Source organism: Sinocyclocheilus anshuiensis, unplaced genomic scaffold, assembly GCF_001515605.1.
Source record: "Sinocyclocheilus anshuiensis isolate Anshui unplaced genomic scaffold, SAMN03320099.WGS_v1.1 scaffold719, whole genome shotgun sequence".
NCBI classification, from domain to species: Eukaryota; Metazoa; Chordata; class Actinopteri; order Cypriniformes; family Cyprinidae; genus Sinocyclocheilus; species Sinocyclocheilus anshuiensis.
This window is the reverse complement of record NW_015552643.1, coordinates 479,920-497,241: the sequence shown is the minus strand read 5'-3', so window position 1 is coordinate 497,241 and position 17,322 is coordinate 479,920.

Genomic DNA, 17,322 nt, shown 5'->3' with positions numbered 1-17,322 from the left:
GAACACACATACTGGTAAAAAATATATAGCCTGAATGCACTGTAAATCGCTTTGGATTAAAACGTCTGCTAAATGCATAAATTTAATTTAATTATTTTATTTTATTTTATTTTATGAATAATCATCACAATATTTATTTGTTTGAAAAATATTAAAACTTTTAATATCTTTTAACTTTTCATATTTATTTATTTATTTGTTATTGTTAATATTATTAATAAGCATCACAATATTTTTTTTATTTTTTGAAAACTATTAAACTTTTAATATCTTTTAACTTTTCATATTTATTTATTTATTTGTTATTGTTAATATTATTAATAAGCATCACAATATTTTTTTTATTTTTTGAAAACTATTAAACTTTTAATATCTTTTAACTTTTCATATCTATTTATTTATTATTATTATTATTATTATTATTATTATTATTATTAATCAAAATGTCAAAAACACTCTGAAAACCACATAAACCTTAGAATCATAACAGCGAATTTTGCCAGTGACACATTCATTCATTCATTCATTCATTCCATTCCATTCCATTCCATTCCATTCTATTCTATTCTATTTTATTTTATTTTATTTTATTTTATTTTATTTATTTTATTTTATTTTATTTTACAGAATATGTAAAAAGTAGTTTGTTGCCGAACTTTGAGTCAGCTTCGTCTCAGGTGGTTCTTCTAAAATTTCTAAAATTTTTAAAAACAAACACAACCAAATGAAAGCTAAAGTACATTGATATTTGATATTTCAAGAATCCTATGCGAAATGTTCATATTGAAATCTGACCTTTGTCTTTTTTCCCATGAAACATCACACATTTAATTTCATTGTTCTCTATTCTTTTTTTTTATTGTATTTTCTATGAAGTGGTTTATGTGAGCAAAAATCAGACAGATATACCAAAAGCATTCTGAACTGTCTAAAATGGTAATGATGATAGGATGCAGAAAGGAAGAATATGACAAAGACGGATGTAGTGAACAACGGATGGATTCAAAAACAAAACAATTGGTCTTCACCTCTTGAGCCGACACAGATTTTACCATATTTTGGACGGTACACAAGTGTATATACAATGAAAGTGTGAGCTATACAACATTACAGCGCTGTGTATATACTAAGCAGTGCCATAGCAATGAGACTGTGTGTATTTGGTTGATGTAATGATGAAGTGTGTATATGTGTGCGTGTGTGTATGTGTGTGTTGTATTTGGTTGATGTAATGATGAAGTGTGTATTGTGTGTGTGTGTCATTTGAGAATGGAGTCTCGCTAAGTTGAAGGAGTGTGGGAGAATGGAAAGGCTCTTAGTGTAGGAATGTGAAGGATGTTATATAAACACATTATCGACCGTACCCACTGACACACACACTCATGTGTTCACACACACACACACTGCTCTGGCGCCAGCACATGCTGCATTAGCCGACATTTTATACAAACCCCCCATGATTGAAAAAGACTAAGCCGGGGGACCGGACCTGTAGCTGGGCTACGTCACCATGTTTGGGCCTGTCGTGTGTGTGATGGGTCATGCCCCGGGCCAATAGAAGCATATCATGGTCAGACACTCACTGATGGGATATTTAGAGATCAGTTCCTGGGGTCCCTCAATCCAAAATCCAAAATAAACAAGTTTTTCATATTGTAGAAGAGGTTGGATGCCGGACAGACATGACAAAATAGAGATCAGGTTTTCATATCGAGCATGACTCAAGCTATACTTCCATTCGAATCTAAAATATTGTTAAATCAAATCCATTTGTGTGATTGCAGTTCCGTGTGTGTGTGTGTGTGTGTGTGTGTGTGTGTGAGAGAGTGTCTTTGGGTGACGATGTATACAAATCAAGTGAATCTAACTCAAAACAGCATCAACTGTGTCTACACACTCAATGAATCATGAGTTCTCTTATTCAGCCTCAATAACGATGGTTTCTGTCTATAAACTTCCAACAATAATCTCTGACAGCATTTTACCGACATTTTCATGACCGACAAACCCACTGCAAACGAAACTCTTTACAGGGGCCATGCATCTTATTCCACCAATGTAGTACTGTCTCTATAGTCTAAACATTATATATACTATTATCATATAAAAAAAAACTTTAAAGAAATGATTCCTGAATATAATATATAAGAGCAATGCTTTATAAATGGTTAATTAGCTGTTAACTAATGTGTAATAAATGTGTTACTACCATTAATGAGCACCAAAAAGTGTGGGGTCTTTTTTTTTTTTTTTTAAGAAATTTATATTTTTATTCAGCAAATATCCATTAATTTAATCAAAAACTTTTACATTTTTACACACATACACGCACACAAATTCATTCAAATAAATGCTATTCTTTTAAGAGTTTTATTCATACTATTCATAATCTATTCGTCCTCAAAAATGTATCATTGCTTCCACATAAAATTATAAGCAGCACAACTGTCATTATAATAATAAATGCTTCTTGAGCACCAAATCAGCATATTAAAATGATTTCTGAAGGATCATGTGACACTGAAGACTGGAGTAATGATGCTGAAAATTCAGCTTTGCATCACAGGAGTTATATTTTAATTATAATATTATTATAATTTAAAATAATATTATATTTTAAATAGTGCTGTCAAACTGTTTATTTATTATGTATATATAAATACATACACATACTGTATATATTTTGAAAATATTTACATGTATATACATTTATATTCTTATATTATATATAAATACATTTTTCTTAAATATATACATGCATGTGTTTGTGTTTATATATACATAATAAATAAACAGTACACCCTCATATATTACGTAAACAAAACTTTTATTTTGGATGCGATTAATCGTTTGACAGCACTACTTTTAAATCATTAAAATTCGAGAACTGTTATTTTAAATTCTAATAATATTTCACAATATTATTATTTTATTGTATTTTTGTTTTATTTTCATTTGAAAAATATCATTCCCCCTAAAATTTTGAAAGGTATAGTTGATATTTTACATTGACCTTTTTTAAAGAATGAATAAATAAATTCATTATTTAAAAAAAAAAAAAAAATCTTAATGAAAGTTTGTAATATTATTAATATAAATGAACATAAAACTGACCGAGTAAAAGGCACAATAAGCGCATTTATAAGTACTTTGGCTCTCAATAAGACTAGCAACATCTCTTTTTTATTGAAAGACAGAACAGTCCTTCTCTTATTATTTGTCCAAAAAATAGAACCTGCTTGGCGTTCCAAACAAATAGCAGGTGTATCTTCCCAAAAGTGTACATCTACAAGAAAATACATTACATCTAAACATGGTGCTAGACTTCAGAATATGTTGTAAACTTAATTCAGTGGGCCGGATACAAAATCCCATTTTACCTCCCTAAAACCAGCATGAGAAAATGTGAAATGTGTCCCAGATGAATGACGAGATGGACGGAAAATAGAGAAGGAAGAGGCAAAGAATACCAGCAGCTCTGTGAAATAAGACAGACACGTGCTGCTTCTTTCATCCTTTCTTCCTGCAATCCTTTGGTTAAAGTGCTGAATGTTTTAAGGCAAAGGAATGAGAGCAGAGGAAATGTTTCACCGGCTGAATGGAGCACCTCCTCTATTCCAACACGCTGGGAGGACTCGCTCCAGAGACAGGGAGAAATCGGAGGAGGGATAGAGAGAGAGAAAACTAGATGAGAGTTAGAGGAAAGACAAAATGCATAGAAGACGCTGAAAGGAGAGGAAAATAAGGAGAGCGAAGAGGAAGATAAAAAGAGCAAGTTGGGAAAGGGAAATGAGAGAGAAATACTGAGTGATTGATGGATGGAGAGAGAGAATATGCTGGCAATGGGTGCCGTGATCCTCGCCGCTGCTGGAATTCACTGTGGATTACCTCTGGACCGCAGCTGACCATGTAGGCACCCTCACTGGCACCTGCCCACCACGAGGATTTTCCAAAAGCCCTCAGTGCCCAGACACCAGACTGCACCAGAGCAGACGCGGATAGCCAAGGGGCATGCTCAATACCTCATAGACACGTTTAAAACCTCACGGGCACACTCACAACCTCAAAGCATTATGGGTACCCACAGAATGCCAGGGGCATTTGGAATAGCTTACAGACGCTGTCCATGTTCTGTTAAGACAGCATGCTAAATACTTCACATACGCCACGCTGCCACACCGTATGCCTTCTGGTTCAGAAAGAAAGTAGTATGCAGTATGCACATTTTCTTTTAAACTGCATGTTGATGAGCAACTACGTTTGCATAATTTGTGCAGTATAGGATTGTAGCACACTGCATAAGATATTGTATCCCACAAAGTAGTGTGCTTGACTTGTATTTTCATGTCCAGTGTGATTCGATGGCAATAATAATAATAATAACAATAAAGACAGACAGACAGACAGACAGACAGATACAGACAGACAGACAGACAGACAGATGACAGACAGATTTTACAATTTATGTTTTTGAAGAAAACAAACGAAAATGTAAAAAGCACTATTTTTTTAACAATATAAGTGTATTATATAAGTGTAGTATATTTTATTATATTTACATATTGTGTTGTTTAGAAATATATAAAATGTATCTAAAAATAAATATTAAATGTTCAAATTTTAAAATATAAAGATAAATACATTTGTAATTATAATTATTTATATAATTTAAAAATCAATGTGTTATATATATAAAAAATACCTAGACTTAAAATTGGATTAAAATAATAATACCAAATGATAATTTTTTTTAATTACATGAACGTACTTAATTTTAAACATTATTATTATTATTACATGAAATTACTTAATATATATATATATATTTTTTTTTTGTTTGTTTGTTTGTTTTTTGGAGATGATGGACTGAACACCACTAGCTTAATATACTGTATTATGCAATGTAATGAGGTCATGTGCCAAAATGTCACATATTTTTAACAACACTTGGCAGAAGATGACCTTTAATAGACTTCATTTTGTCCCCGTACTACAGTCTGACATTGACAGAAGAAGCCCATGAAGTGAAAAGAGGAAGCTGAAAAAAGAGAATGTTCCAGACGTGACCCCTCGGTAACTTCACGTTGTTGTCATTATGTGTAATCATGAGAGGAATGTCAATACTTCCTGCTTTTTGTCCCTGCTGGCATTCATGGAGGTCAGAAGGCACTGCAGATAAATGCGTGGGTGACATCAACAGGCTTCAGAGTTTGTAAAAAGCAGAACTGTAATACTAGTAAAATATAATTTAGTGGAGACAGTGGATAGGCACCATAAACATAGGGGGTGCAGACTAGTGATGTGGATGTACTAGAACTGATGTTATCACAGTTTGAGCTAAGATCAAATTAAAAACAACATTAATGCTAAGTTTGTATAATCAACAACACACCCCTTAACCTACCTGTCTGTCTAAATGAAGACACATAAGACATTGTCTTATGTTCAAATTACTAAAAACTATCCATAACCCAAATATACCCCTAAAATAAAACATTCTCCATTTTCCAAAATAAACAAACAAATTAACTGAATTAAAAGTACTAAAAATACATGATTTTGCCTAGCTTAGTAAATAAAACAAAATGTGATTTTTTTTTTTATAAGCTGATGCTGTAGTATATAATCATTTAAAGATGTCCAAAGCAAAGGGAAAATTAGAGAATGAATCAGAGGGGGAAAAAAAGCAAATCGAAAAACAGATAATGAAAGAAATACAGAGAGAAAGATTCTGTTGATGATTCTTCAGTAGGGGGCAATGCAATGCTATGCAGTGCGAGCAGAACTACACTTACAGAGACAGATGCTGCTAGTATTAAAATATATATTAAAAATATTATATGGTGCTCTGGAATATTTAATTCTGATGGGTCAGTTGTAGAATTCTGCGGTAATATATATATATATTTTATTTTTTTTAATTTTTTTTCAGTGGTGACTATATGTTTCCACATATGTATAGTGCTAGTTTCATTGGCCTCTTTCGTTTCACATGATTAAAATTGAAGTTAAATTGAACAAAATTATATGTATTTATTTATTCATTCCTTCATTCGCGTGCTTGCCTTGTGCAATGTAAAATAAGAAATATTATAGATATTTATAGAGAGATTAAATATTATAGAAATATTACTTTTTTTTTTTCTTTTTAACTACCATATTTTTTACCTTATTTCCCAAACTTCACCTACATTACAAATGACCATAGATTACAATAAAGGACCATTTAACAATATGGACACTCACACAATTACTCACACAAGTTTAGCATTAAACTCCAGAATAATCATACTTTAACACTCTACGCAACGATAAAAGCATACTTTTGCTGTACACAAATTCTGCTATGCAGTTTGCTGAATTTGGGAAATTGCATCAAGAATCTATTGTCGACTTAATTAAAAGTTTCATTTAGATCAACGGCTTGATTAAAAGTGCCATCAGGTTTGATTGAGGAACAATAGGCGGAGGAAAAGTGCAGAGTTGGCGCTTTGCGTTCAGAACACATCAGCAGCTTCTGAATCTTAACATGCAATTTGCATATTCAAATGATCCTCTAATGACTTTCCTTCAGTTCAAGGTAATTCCTCGGCTGTTTCAACTTTGAACTATGTTAAATATGTGCAAATGTATGTGTAGGCATGCACAGCTGGTATATGTAGGTGTGTGAAAAAGGCAATTAATCCTATAAAACGACTTGCAGATACATATTTGTGCGAGTTACATCATAGAGAAGAGTCATTTAACTATATGAAATGTAAACTTTGAATTGGGATGGTGCAATTGTTCGTTTAAGGAGAAAAGAGCCTGGAGAGGTGCTTTTTTAATGGCATATCTGAACAGCTAATGTTGGGACGAGTCGAGCATTGACAGAATGAGAGGGAGAAATCAAACACATGACTATTATGAATGCATATTCTGAAGTACACAACAGCTTTGATGTGTCTTCATGGCCCGCAGGTCAAGAGAACAAGTGCTTCTTTATCTTAATTGGAAAAATTAATTCATTAACCTGACGCCTCAATATTTCCGCGGAACTTTCTCATTTTCATTTTATTTTAACAACTGAAAACGCGAACGTGCGAGCGGAGGGGAAGAAAGACGGGACGCGATGGACAGAGGCAAGGAAATGAAAGAGAAGACGTGAATTAAAGGAGAGCTGGGAAAGTTTAGCAGGTGTAATTTGATTAATAATGGTAAATGGAGACAGCGAGGGAGAGATACAGAGAGACACAGACGTGAGGACAGACATACAAACACAAGAGACGATGAGCAACAACACAAAGCTACTACTGCTATAGAAAAGTCCATTTGCTTTCATTATTGTTATCAAAGAGCCTTAAACTAGCCCTATAAACCACAAGAAAAGACAAGCTAGCTTATAGAAACTACACACACACAAACAATATACACACAACTGTATGCATTCATTTTAATTTGAATATATATATATATATTCATGTACTATATATGTATGTATTTTATATTAATTCATCAAGGCTACATATCTAAAGGCTAGTAGTAGGAATGTTTATTGTAAAGATTATTGATCATAAATGTAATTAATTTATGGTTACTATTTATGTTGCCTTTGTAAAAGCCACCTAGAGGCCATTTTTCGAATTTGCACAGAAATCCATTCTGGTTGTGTATTAAATGAGTACTCATATCTTAAAAAAAACAAAAAAAAAATCTGTTGCACATTTAAGACCTTAAACATTTTTTTTTCACAAAGTGCAGATGAGCTATACTGATACATATCCATAAATATATACGCTAGTTTTCAAAAGTATTTTATGCTCACCAAAGCTGCATTTGATCAAAAATGCAGTAAACAGCAATGACAATAAATGTGAAAGATTACAATTTAAAATAGCTGTATTCAATTTTAATATACGTTAAAATTGCATTATTCCTGTGATATCAATGCTGGGTTTGCAGCATCCATTACTCCAGTCTTCAGTGTCACATGATTCAGAAATCACCATAAAACTCCCATTTTGATTTCATGAAGTCTTTAGAAATATTCCAGTAACGTTGCATCAAAAATGCAGGTTTGAAACCCCAATAATTTCCTGTCCCGTCTGAACAGTTTCTATAAATAAATGTGCCAAATACTACTACTACTATTAATATTAATAATAATAATAATAATAATAATAATTAAAAAATAGTACAACAATATTCCTTAAATCACACTTTCGGTTTAGAAAGAGAAAGAAAGAGAAAGAGAAAGAGAGAAAGAAAGAAAGAAAGAAAGAAAGAAAGAAAGAAAGAATACACAGAAGAAACTACTTTCCTGGGTAAAATTAAACACCAAAGTTGTTGTAACGTACTTCACTGACACCCCTTGACACACTGTTTGACAGATCTTGAATATATTAATCTTTCTGTCTGCATGTATGCGGGTAGCTATACTAGGATATGTTCGACTGTCAAAACACAGTTAGTTAAAGAAGAAAGACGTGAGAACCACTGGTGTGTTTGGTGTTCTGCCAGTCAAACAACTTACTAAATGCAGGCTCAGTGAAGACTATGAACGCAGAGTCTGGATCTGACAATTAACACACAACTTTGACATGAATGCACACATATATGTGTGTGTGTGTGTGTATGTGTGTGTGTGTGTGTGTGTGTGTGTGTGTGTGTGTGCAACTGAAATCGAAAAAATAAATTACAACATTAAAGAAAATTAAAACCAAATCAATTCAATTCACCCTGCCATTACCCAAAACATCCCCAGTCAGTTGAGGGATTTTAAATATCTGCTTGAGAGAGAAAGATAATCTGCAGATGAGATACAGAATAAAGGAGGAGTGCTGGGTGAAAGGGGGGGACAGGGGGAGAGGAGAGGAGGGTTTCCACACCCTTATCAGGTCAAGCACAGGAGAGAGGAAACGATTACCATCAAATCTAACCCAGCTCTTCGCACACACACAAACCCTTTTGACGGACAAATATATTTCCATTTGAAAAGGCCGTCTTTTAAAAGCTGATTTTGTGGCTGAATTGAGGGTCGTAATGTTTGAGCTGCAGCCAGAAAAGCTGTGTGTATGCATGTGTGTGTGTGTGTGTGTGTGTGTGTGTGCGCGCACATTTATATTTGTTAATATCTACGATTCAGAGCCATGTTCATTCAAATAAAAGCACACTCGGACTTGAATGCTAAGATTTCGCAAATCTCACTAGCAGCATTCATGCATCGATAAACTATGTTGACACCAGCAGAGCCGCAGAAAGAGCTTGAATCTGGAACCGCTTTCGTGATAGAACTCTTTCATTCTTCGGCTTGCGTTTTACATCCAAGTCAATCCAAATGACTGAGAAAAAAAAAACATTTCGAAAAGTTTTCTCAGTCCATTATAAGTGTGATTGGCTGAAAATCAAATGTTAAACAAATAACTGGCCCAAAGAAAACTGTCTTTTCTAACAGACCCTAATGTTGCTCCAAACCCAGATGCTGGTTTTTTTTTCTTCTTCTTCTCCTTTTTTTCCCCCTGTGGTATCCAAAAGGACCATTTTTGAAGAATCTTCATTTCCATACAATACGTTCATAATCACTATGTCTTTCAAGCTCCACACCTTAAAACTGGTCTGTGTGACTTGTACACTTCTGTATTTTCTTCTGGAACCGAGAAATAGTTTGGTGTGAAGAACCAAAAAATGTGTTTGCCTGAAAATTCCGAAAATGATTTAAAATTCAGAAATTCAAATGGGGAAAAAAGTTGATAGGCAATACAACTCCAATAAACATATGTAAAAATATATATTTAAAAATATATACATGTATATAAAAAATATTGTATAATTAAATTAATGAAATGTATTATATTTCTTAGAAATTATTGAACATGGACTTTATTCATAATAATATTATCATCATCAATAATTAATTAATAATATTGAAAAACCTTCAAAACTTAAAAAAAAAAATCTGTGTCAATGTCGGTAAGTCTCTTTTTTTTATTAAAAGCCAACAAGCATAATATTACGTCAAATTATTCTTGATTATTATTATTATCATCATCATAATCATCATCATTGTTATTATTATTATTATAAAAATATCATTAAAACCTTTGGGGGGAATAAATAACTAAAAATGTGCACTCACGTGTTCAAGGAGTAAGGAAAATATTGTTATTTTTTATTGTTACTATTATGTTATTTTTTATTTATTTATTTTTTTGTTTACTTTACGGTTGCAACACATCATATTTTTTAGCTACTTTTGTTTTGTTTTTCTTGAAAATAGTATAAAAAATTAGGTGTGTGAAAACACACTAAAATTTCTTTGTGTTTAAAAATAACAGCACACAAATTTGCAAGGACATCAGGGTGAATAAATAACGACAGAATTGGATTTTTTTGTGTGAATTATTTCCTTAAGTCCATGACGGGCCATGTGTACATCTACAGTGACTGTATTATGAATTCCAATGCACCTGCAGATCTTACACACACACACACCCACACACACACAAACACTGTGTGCCAGCGGCTGGGTGGGTTCTTTTGACAAGGTGAACTTCACGCATCGTGTAAATGATGAATAACTTCACTGAGAACCAACAGTGAAGGTCAAACTAAGAGAAAGGATACGGTCTCTCTCTGACTCTCTTCTACCTACCACCATTGCCTTTATCCTTCTCTTTTATGTTCATAAAACTAGAGGTCACTCTTTCAACTGGTTATGGCATAACGGCAACATTTTTCAAACCACTGAATGCAAAGTAAACAAGGAGTTTTTTTTTTTTTTCAAGAAAAGTCTTTGATCCTAGTACATAGCCATGATACATACACTGTTATTAAGAAGTTCATGAGTAGTGTCAACGTGGGGGGAAAAGGACATCTCAAGGACGTATTTTAGTATATAGGTACAGTCACATTTACTGTTGTTTGCTGAATTGTCAGATGTGACATTTCCACATGCAGATTTTGCATTGGTTTCAGGTTGGTCACGTGAATTTGCCATGTTGGCCAACAGAAAGATGCTTGGTTTGAAAGTATCTTCTGTGTGAGCTGTACTTCATACATCGCTAAACTATTGACAATAGACAGAGGTCCTTTTTTGCCTGAAAAATGTCTAACCCAATTTCATGTGAAAACGTAAGTATATTAGAAGCGTGAAAATCATGAAGATCCACGCCTATAACCCCTTCTGTAATATAACTGTCATAAATTTAACGAAAACAGGATGAGATAGCGCAAATTCATTATAGCAATTCATCAAAATGTAAAATAGTTCCGGATTGCCACAAGATTGTTTTGGAAATTTTGCAGAAATGTTATGAATGTAACCACACTTTCACTCTTTTAAGGGACGACAGTTGATTTTTAAATTATCACACAGTTATCAAACCTGTGAAAAAGATCCCAAAGACTATGAAATAGAATGAGATATTTTAGTATTAAGGTGTGATCACATTTACCGTTGTTTGCCAAAATTAAGTCCTTTCAATAGGAATCCAGGTCATCTAAAATTCAGCTTGATTGAAAGATTTCCACAGGTACATTTTACACCGGTTTTATGTTGATCATGCGGATTTGACGAAAATGGCTTCTGTGTGGTCTACAATTTACACATAGCTACACTAATGACAATATACTTTTTTTTTTTGTAATATTACCACAATTTTACTGTAAGACTTTCAACCGATAAATGATCAAACAGTAAAAAAAAAAAAAAAAAAAAATCCCGAGATCTGGATCTGAGCTAAATCTAGAAACTAGAATACAGCAACTCAAGCAAGTTTTGGGGGCCTCATAATACAATGTTTCTGTATATAAAATAGTAGAAAATCAATAGAAAGTCCCCAGCTTGAAAAAAAAAAACATGTGTTTGTGACTGAAATGGACTTAAATCTCTCTAATGACCTTTACATAAAGCAGTTCTGTAAAAGTCACTTTCCCAGAGAAATTCTACAAAAGAAAGTAACATAGGACAAATTTATGATAGAAAGATGATTTAGTTTTATTTAGTTTCTATCTTTTAATAAAAGAGCGTGGGTGATCATGTGAATGGGGTGTTGCAGTGATAAAATACAATGTTAATAATAGATGTGCATGTGTGTGAGTGTGTTTTGGTAAAGGGTGATCTTCACTAATGGCAGTTTTGTAACCCAACATAAACCCGTTATCTCCCACACACAGATTTCAATCACACCGGGACCCCTATTACCATACTGCCCCCTTCACACACACACACACACACACGTGCATGCGCACAGAGCACAGTGCAGTCTCAGAGGGTCTCTATTAGCATACTACCCCCTTCAAACTGGGCAGGGGGGTTAATCTAGACAAGGGGGATTCTTTAGCCCAAGGAAATAAACACACACACAACCCATCTTAATAAATAGAACATTTCAAAGCTGCGGGTTTATCTGTCTCTCTCTTTAACAGGCCTGTACATTTTAATGGGATTTAATTTGTGATTGGAGTAACAAAATGTGGTGCGAGTCCACTGGGATTCACGCTGACATCTGCGTGTGTGTGTGTGTGTGTATGTGGGTGTTTAGAAAAGTGCCATTTACACTATTTTGTTAGTTGTTTTTGCTTAGACAAGCATCATTATTATTATTGCTCATACATAAGGTTTGAACACACTTGTAACCCTAGGCAACTATCTATCTAACCCTAACTATCTATCTATCCATTGTGCATTTTGCTTTTGAATAAATTAATAAATCAGGAGAAAAATTAAAACAAACTAACTAAAAAGCTCCACGTTATATATTCACCTTAGCAACACCTTGGCAACCAACCTCAAAAACCCATTGTGCTGAGTGGTTTTCATGGGAAAGTACCACACATTTTCTTCAAAAACTGTAAAAATGTTATATATTACAGTAACACTTTAGTATAGGGACCAATTCACACTAGTCGCATGTTACAGTAAAAAAAAAAAAAAAAAAAAATCCCGAGATCTGGATCTGAGCTAAATCTAGAAACTAGAATACAGCAACTCAAGCAAGTTTTGGGGGCCCTAAACAAGCGGTCCCTGGGGGTCTCCCCTCAGTAGAAATCATGTTTCGGGGGGGAAACTCGGTAGAAAGCCTAAGCACGCTACTGGACTCAAGGATGAGACAGAAAGCAACCATCTAGCAAACTCCCAAAAGACCTTAGCAACTTAATGGCAACACCTTATCAACCACCCCAGCATTGTGTGTTCTCACATATTTATTCATTCATTTTATTCATTCATTCATTCATTCATTCATTCATTCATTCACCTGCAGAATATGTACAGTTTTAGCTTTAGTCCAGTCTTCAGTCAATATTAACAATGCTAAAAGCATTTGGTTTACAATATAAAATATGGAAGTTAAAGGAATAGTTCACCTTCAGTTGCTGGTCCCCATTGACCTCCATAGTATGGAAAAAAAATACACTATGTCAATAAGGACCTACTGAAGGTGAACTATCCCTTTAAGGGAGATGGACATGAGAGAGAGATACTGTATGGGTGAAATGTGTTTGCGTGAAAGAGAGAGAGCAAGAGCAAGAAATAGAGAGAGAAATCATAATAATGGTAATTTGGGCTTGTTTGCACTCTGTTGCACTGCAGCTCTTGGCAAGGCTAATAGCCTTTCATTACACATTTCCTCTTTAGCCAATTAGAGCTGCACTCTTCCTGCCTGCCTGCCTCTCGGCCAACCAACTCCACCCTTTCATCTGCCTTTGGTCACTGACGCACGTCTAATGATCTCGTACACACACACTCCACCTGTGTGACACACCCGGCCTCATAAATACTCTGGCTATCTTTAGAATATAGATAGTATAATACCATAATACCAGATTGTTCTTACTGTTTATAGTATATAGTATGTTAACAGCGCACAGTATGTGTGGGTTATGGAATACCTGGATAACAAAATGCAAAAATGAGCAGTGTACAATCAGAATACACGGCACGAACTACCACATCCCACAATGCAATGTGTTCAACTTCAACTTTAATTTTCAGTGTGATTAATGAATTGTAAGTGAAATCAGCTTTTTGTTTTTCATTTTCTCTTTCATGACTTACTATTTGTTCAGACAGCTAAAAGTTAAGACAAAGTAGCTAAAAGTAAATCTGAAATATAAATAAAGCTAAATAAAAACATAAGAACATTATACAATTATGTTATTATTATTAAAAAATACACAACTACTTAAAAGCACTTAAATTACTGAAAAAGTTAAATTAAAATCTAATTCAAAATATTAATACAATTACAATATATAAATACAAAAAAAACACTGCCATACCATTCAGATTCAGAGCACAACCTCTTTTTGCCTCACATGTACATTTTTGCACTGGTAACGTATAATTATTACTTTTTCCATTTCCTCATTTCATTTCTAGTTCTTTTTTTTTTCCAGCAATTTGTGCTGTATCATTTTATGTATGTAAAAATATGCTCTCTTATGCAACCTCACAATGACTGTAGTGCTACTGGATATGAGTGGGTGGATAAGAACTTTCCACGACAGCATCATAGTTACATGTTTATTTGATCCATGACTCCAGCTCACACTGATTCCATTATTCAAATGGTATTTCTAGCACCGCCCACTTGACTGAGTATCCTGTGACACCATACATTCCAAATGTTAACTGCAAAGGAATTCTCCACTGATACCAGTATGCATTAATCATAAAAAGGTGAATTCACTAAGATTGCAGTGTGCTAACCTCAAATGATGAAATAATGATAAAGTATAAAATAATAACACTAATAGCATGAAACTAATACAAAACCACTAATAAATAGTAATATGAAACTACTACAAATAATATATTGTAAATGAAAAACTACTAATGATACTGTAAATTTATATAAATTATATAGTTTTTCCATAGTTCTTTTACACATATATAAATACAACAATTATGTCTGCTGACAGATATTTTTCGCGTTTTGGAACCAAACAAATATACCAAATATACCATGTAGTCTCTTATCAATCAAACTATTGTAAACAATTAAAAGCTATTTAAAGGTTTGGTAACACTTTAGTATAGGGACCCATTCTCACTATTAACTAGTTGCTTAGTAGCATGCCTATTATTAACATATTGGCTGTTTATTAGTACTTATAAAGCACATATTCTGCATGACCATATTCATAACCATAATCCTACTAAATACCTAAACTTAACAACTACCTTATGAACTATTAATAAGCAGCAAATTAGGAATTTATTGAGGCAAAAGTCGTGGTTAATGGTTTGTCAGTTAGGATTAAAAAATATATATATATACACACAAAAAAAAATAAAATAACAAAAAATACTGAGCAACCACTGTTGGTTGTGATCAGTTTGTAGTGATATTTTATTCACAAATCAGAAAATTTTAACATTAGAAAAATGTTTATGAATTAAATAATATTTATATACATTATTTAATTCATAAATCAGTTTTTCTTATTTTTTTCAGATTTAGCTAACTTCTGGGGACAACTTTTTTGTCTAAAATAACGTTATTATGGTATTTTTATGCTTTAGTAGAGTCAAAAACTTACATATAGCACCTTTAAATAAACACACGCATCCACACAATATGAAGGTGCAATTTATCTGATAACCTCCAGAGCTTCCAAACTGTAATGTTTGCTAAATGAAATGTAAGAGATGCTACAAACAATAAATAAATAGCACACAAAGCATGTCACCTGAAATAACTTTTTAGGTTTTGTTGCAACCTGGTCATTCCCATGGTATTTCTTCAGGACTGTTTTACTCATTGGCATCACAGTAGAAAACTTCAAAATACCCTAAAGTCAGTGGTGTGACACACACGTGTACATACACACTCTCACAGATGATTACCATACTCTACATTACTGCTGTACAGATAAATGCTGTCTTCCTCAGGGAACACACACTTACACACTAGCACACACACACATACTTTTACAGATAAGTGGTTGGCTCCTGAGGGCCTGCCAATCCAGAGTAATCCTACAAACACTCTGAATTTTCATTTCAAACAAAAGGCAAATCCACACACAGACACGACCAAATCTGTTGCCCTTCTCCCCCTTTCTTCCCCGCTCTTTTATTGTTCCCGCTTTTTCCTTTCCCTTTCCTTCAAGCTCAACCACTTGTTCCTCCTGCTTTATTTCAACCATTTTTGTGAAAGAATGAAATGCCATGAACAAAAAACGTCAATGACAGAGGAAGGAGATTGCTAAGAATATTTAATTACCTTCCATATTCTTCAGTCAGTTGGTTTATTGTTTCTAGGCCATTTGGTTCAAAAGTTATTAGCTAAAGCGTAGATGCATCTTTGAACTGTTGGTGGCGCTAGAGAGTCTGAGATAGAAAGCTCAAAATTGGCATGGTAGAGGTTGAGATTCTTTTCTATTAGTTTGCCAAATTTCATAACTTTGCATTATATGGTTCTAGGAGTTACCATAGACAAACAAACAGAAAAATATTAGTAATAATTTAAGCAAATTTTTATTATTTTTTTTATTATTTGTATTACATCAACAATCCAAATATGTCAATTAAACAGTTAATTTCAAGTTAGCTCAACAACTTTTTTTTAAGAAAAAAATATATTTTTGTGATTTGTAAATCTAAAATAGGGATTATTTATAAAATGATAAATAATTAAAGGGATAGTTCACCTAAAAATTAAAATTCTGACATCAATTACTCACCCTCATGTCGTTATTTATTTTTGATGAAATTCAAGAGCTTTCTTACTCTGAAGACCCCTGAAGACATTTTTGAATGAAGTCGTTATTTTTGTTTTCTTTGCACACAAAAACTATTATTGTAGCTTCATAAAATTACAGTTGAACCCTACCTTATGAACTATTAATAAGCAGCAAATTAGGAATTTATTGAGGCAAAAGTCGTGGTTAATGGTTTGTTAATAGCGAGAATTGGACCTTAAAATAAAGTGTGAATTATATTACTATTATTATCCTCTGCGCTACATAGCCATATGCTTTTAAACCAAGTAAAGAACACCCAAACAACATCTGACATCACAATAAAAGAAACTTTCCTCTTGTCAAGAATTAACTCTAAACCCTAAACCCCTGTCTATTATAACTATTACACTTCAGCCAACCCGTTTTGTGTGACAGTTTGCAATTTGAGTGTTATAAGCATTACTTCAGGCTTAGCATTGTTTCCTAATAGAAACATTATATGTGCCATCTCCTATTATGTTGTTGCATGTAATCCTAAAATTGCAGGATAGTTGTATCCACTTGTTGCAAGTACACACATTTACACACTTGCGGTGCTGGTGCTGAGCTGTATGGAATTCAGGGCTGTGTGTGTGTGTGTGTGTGTGTGTGTGT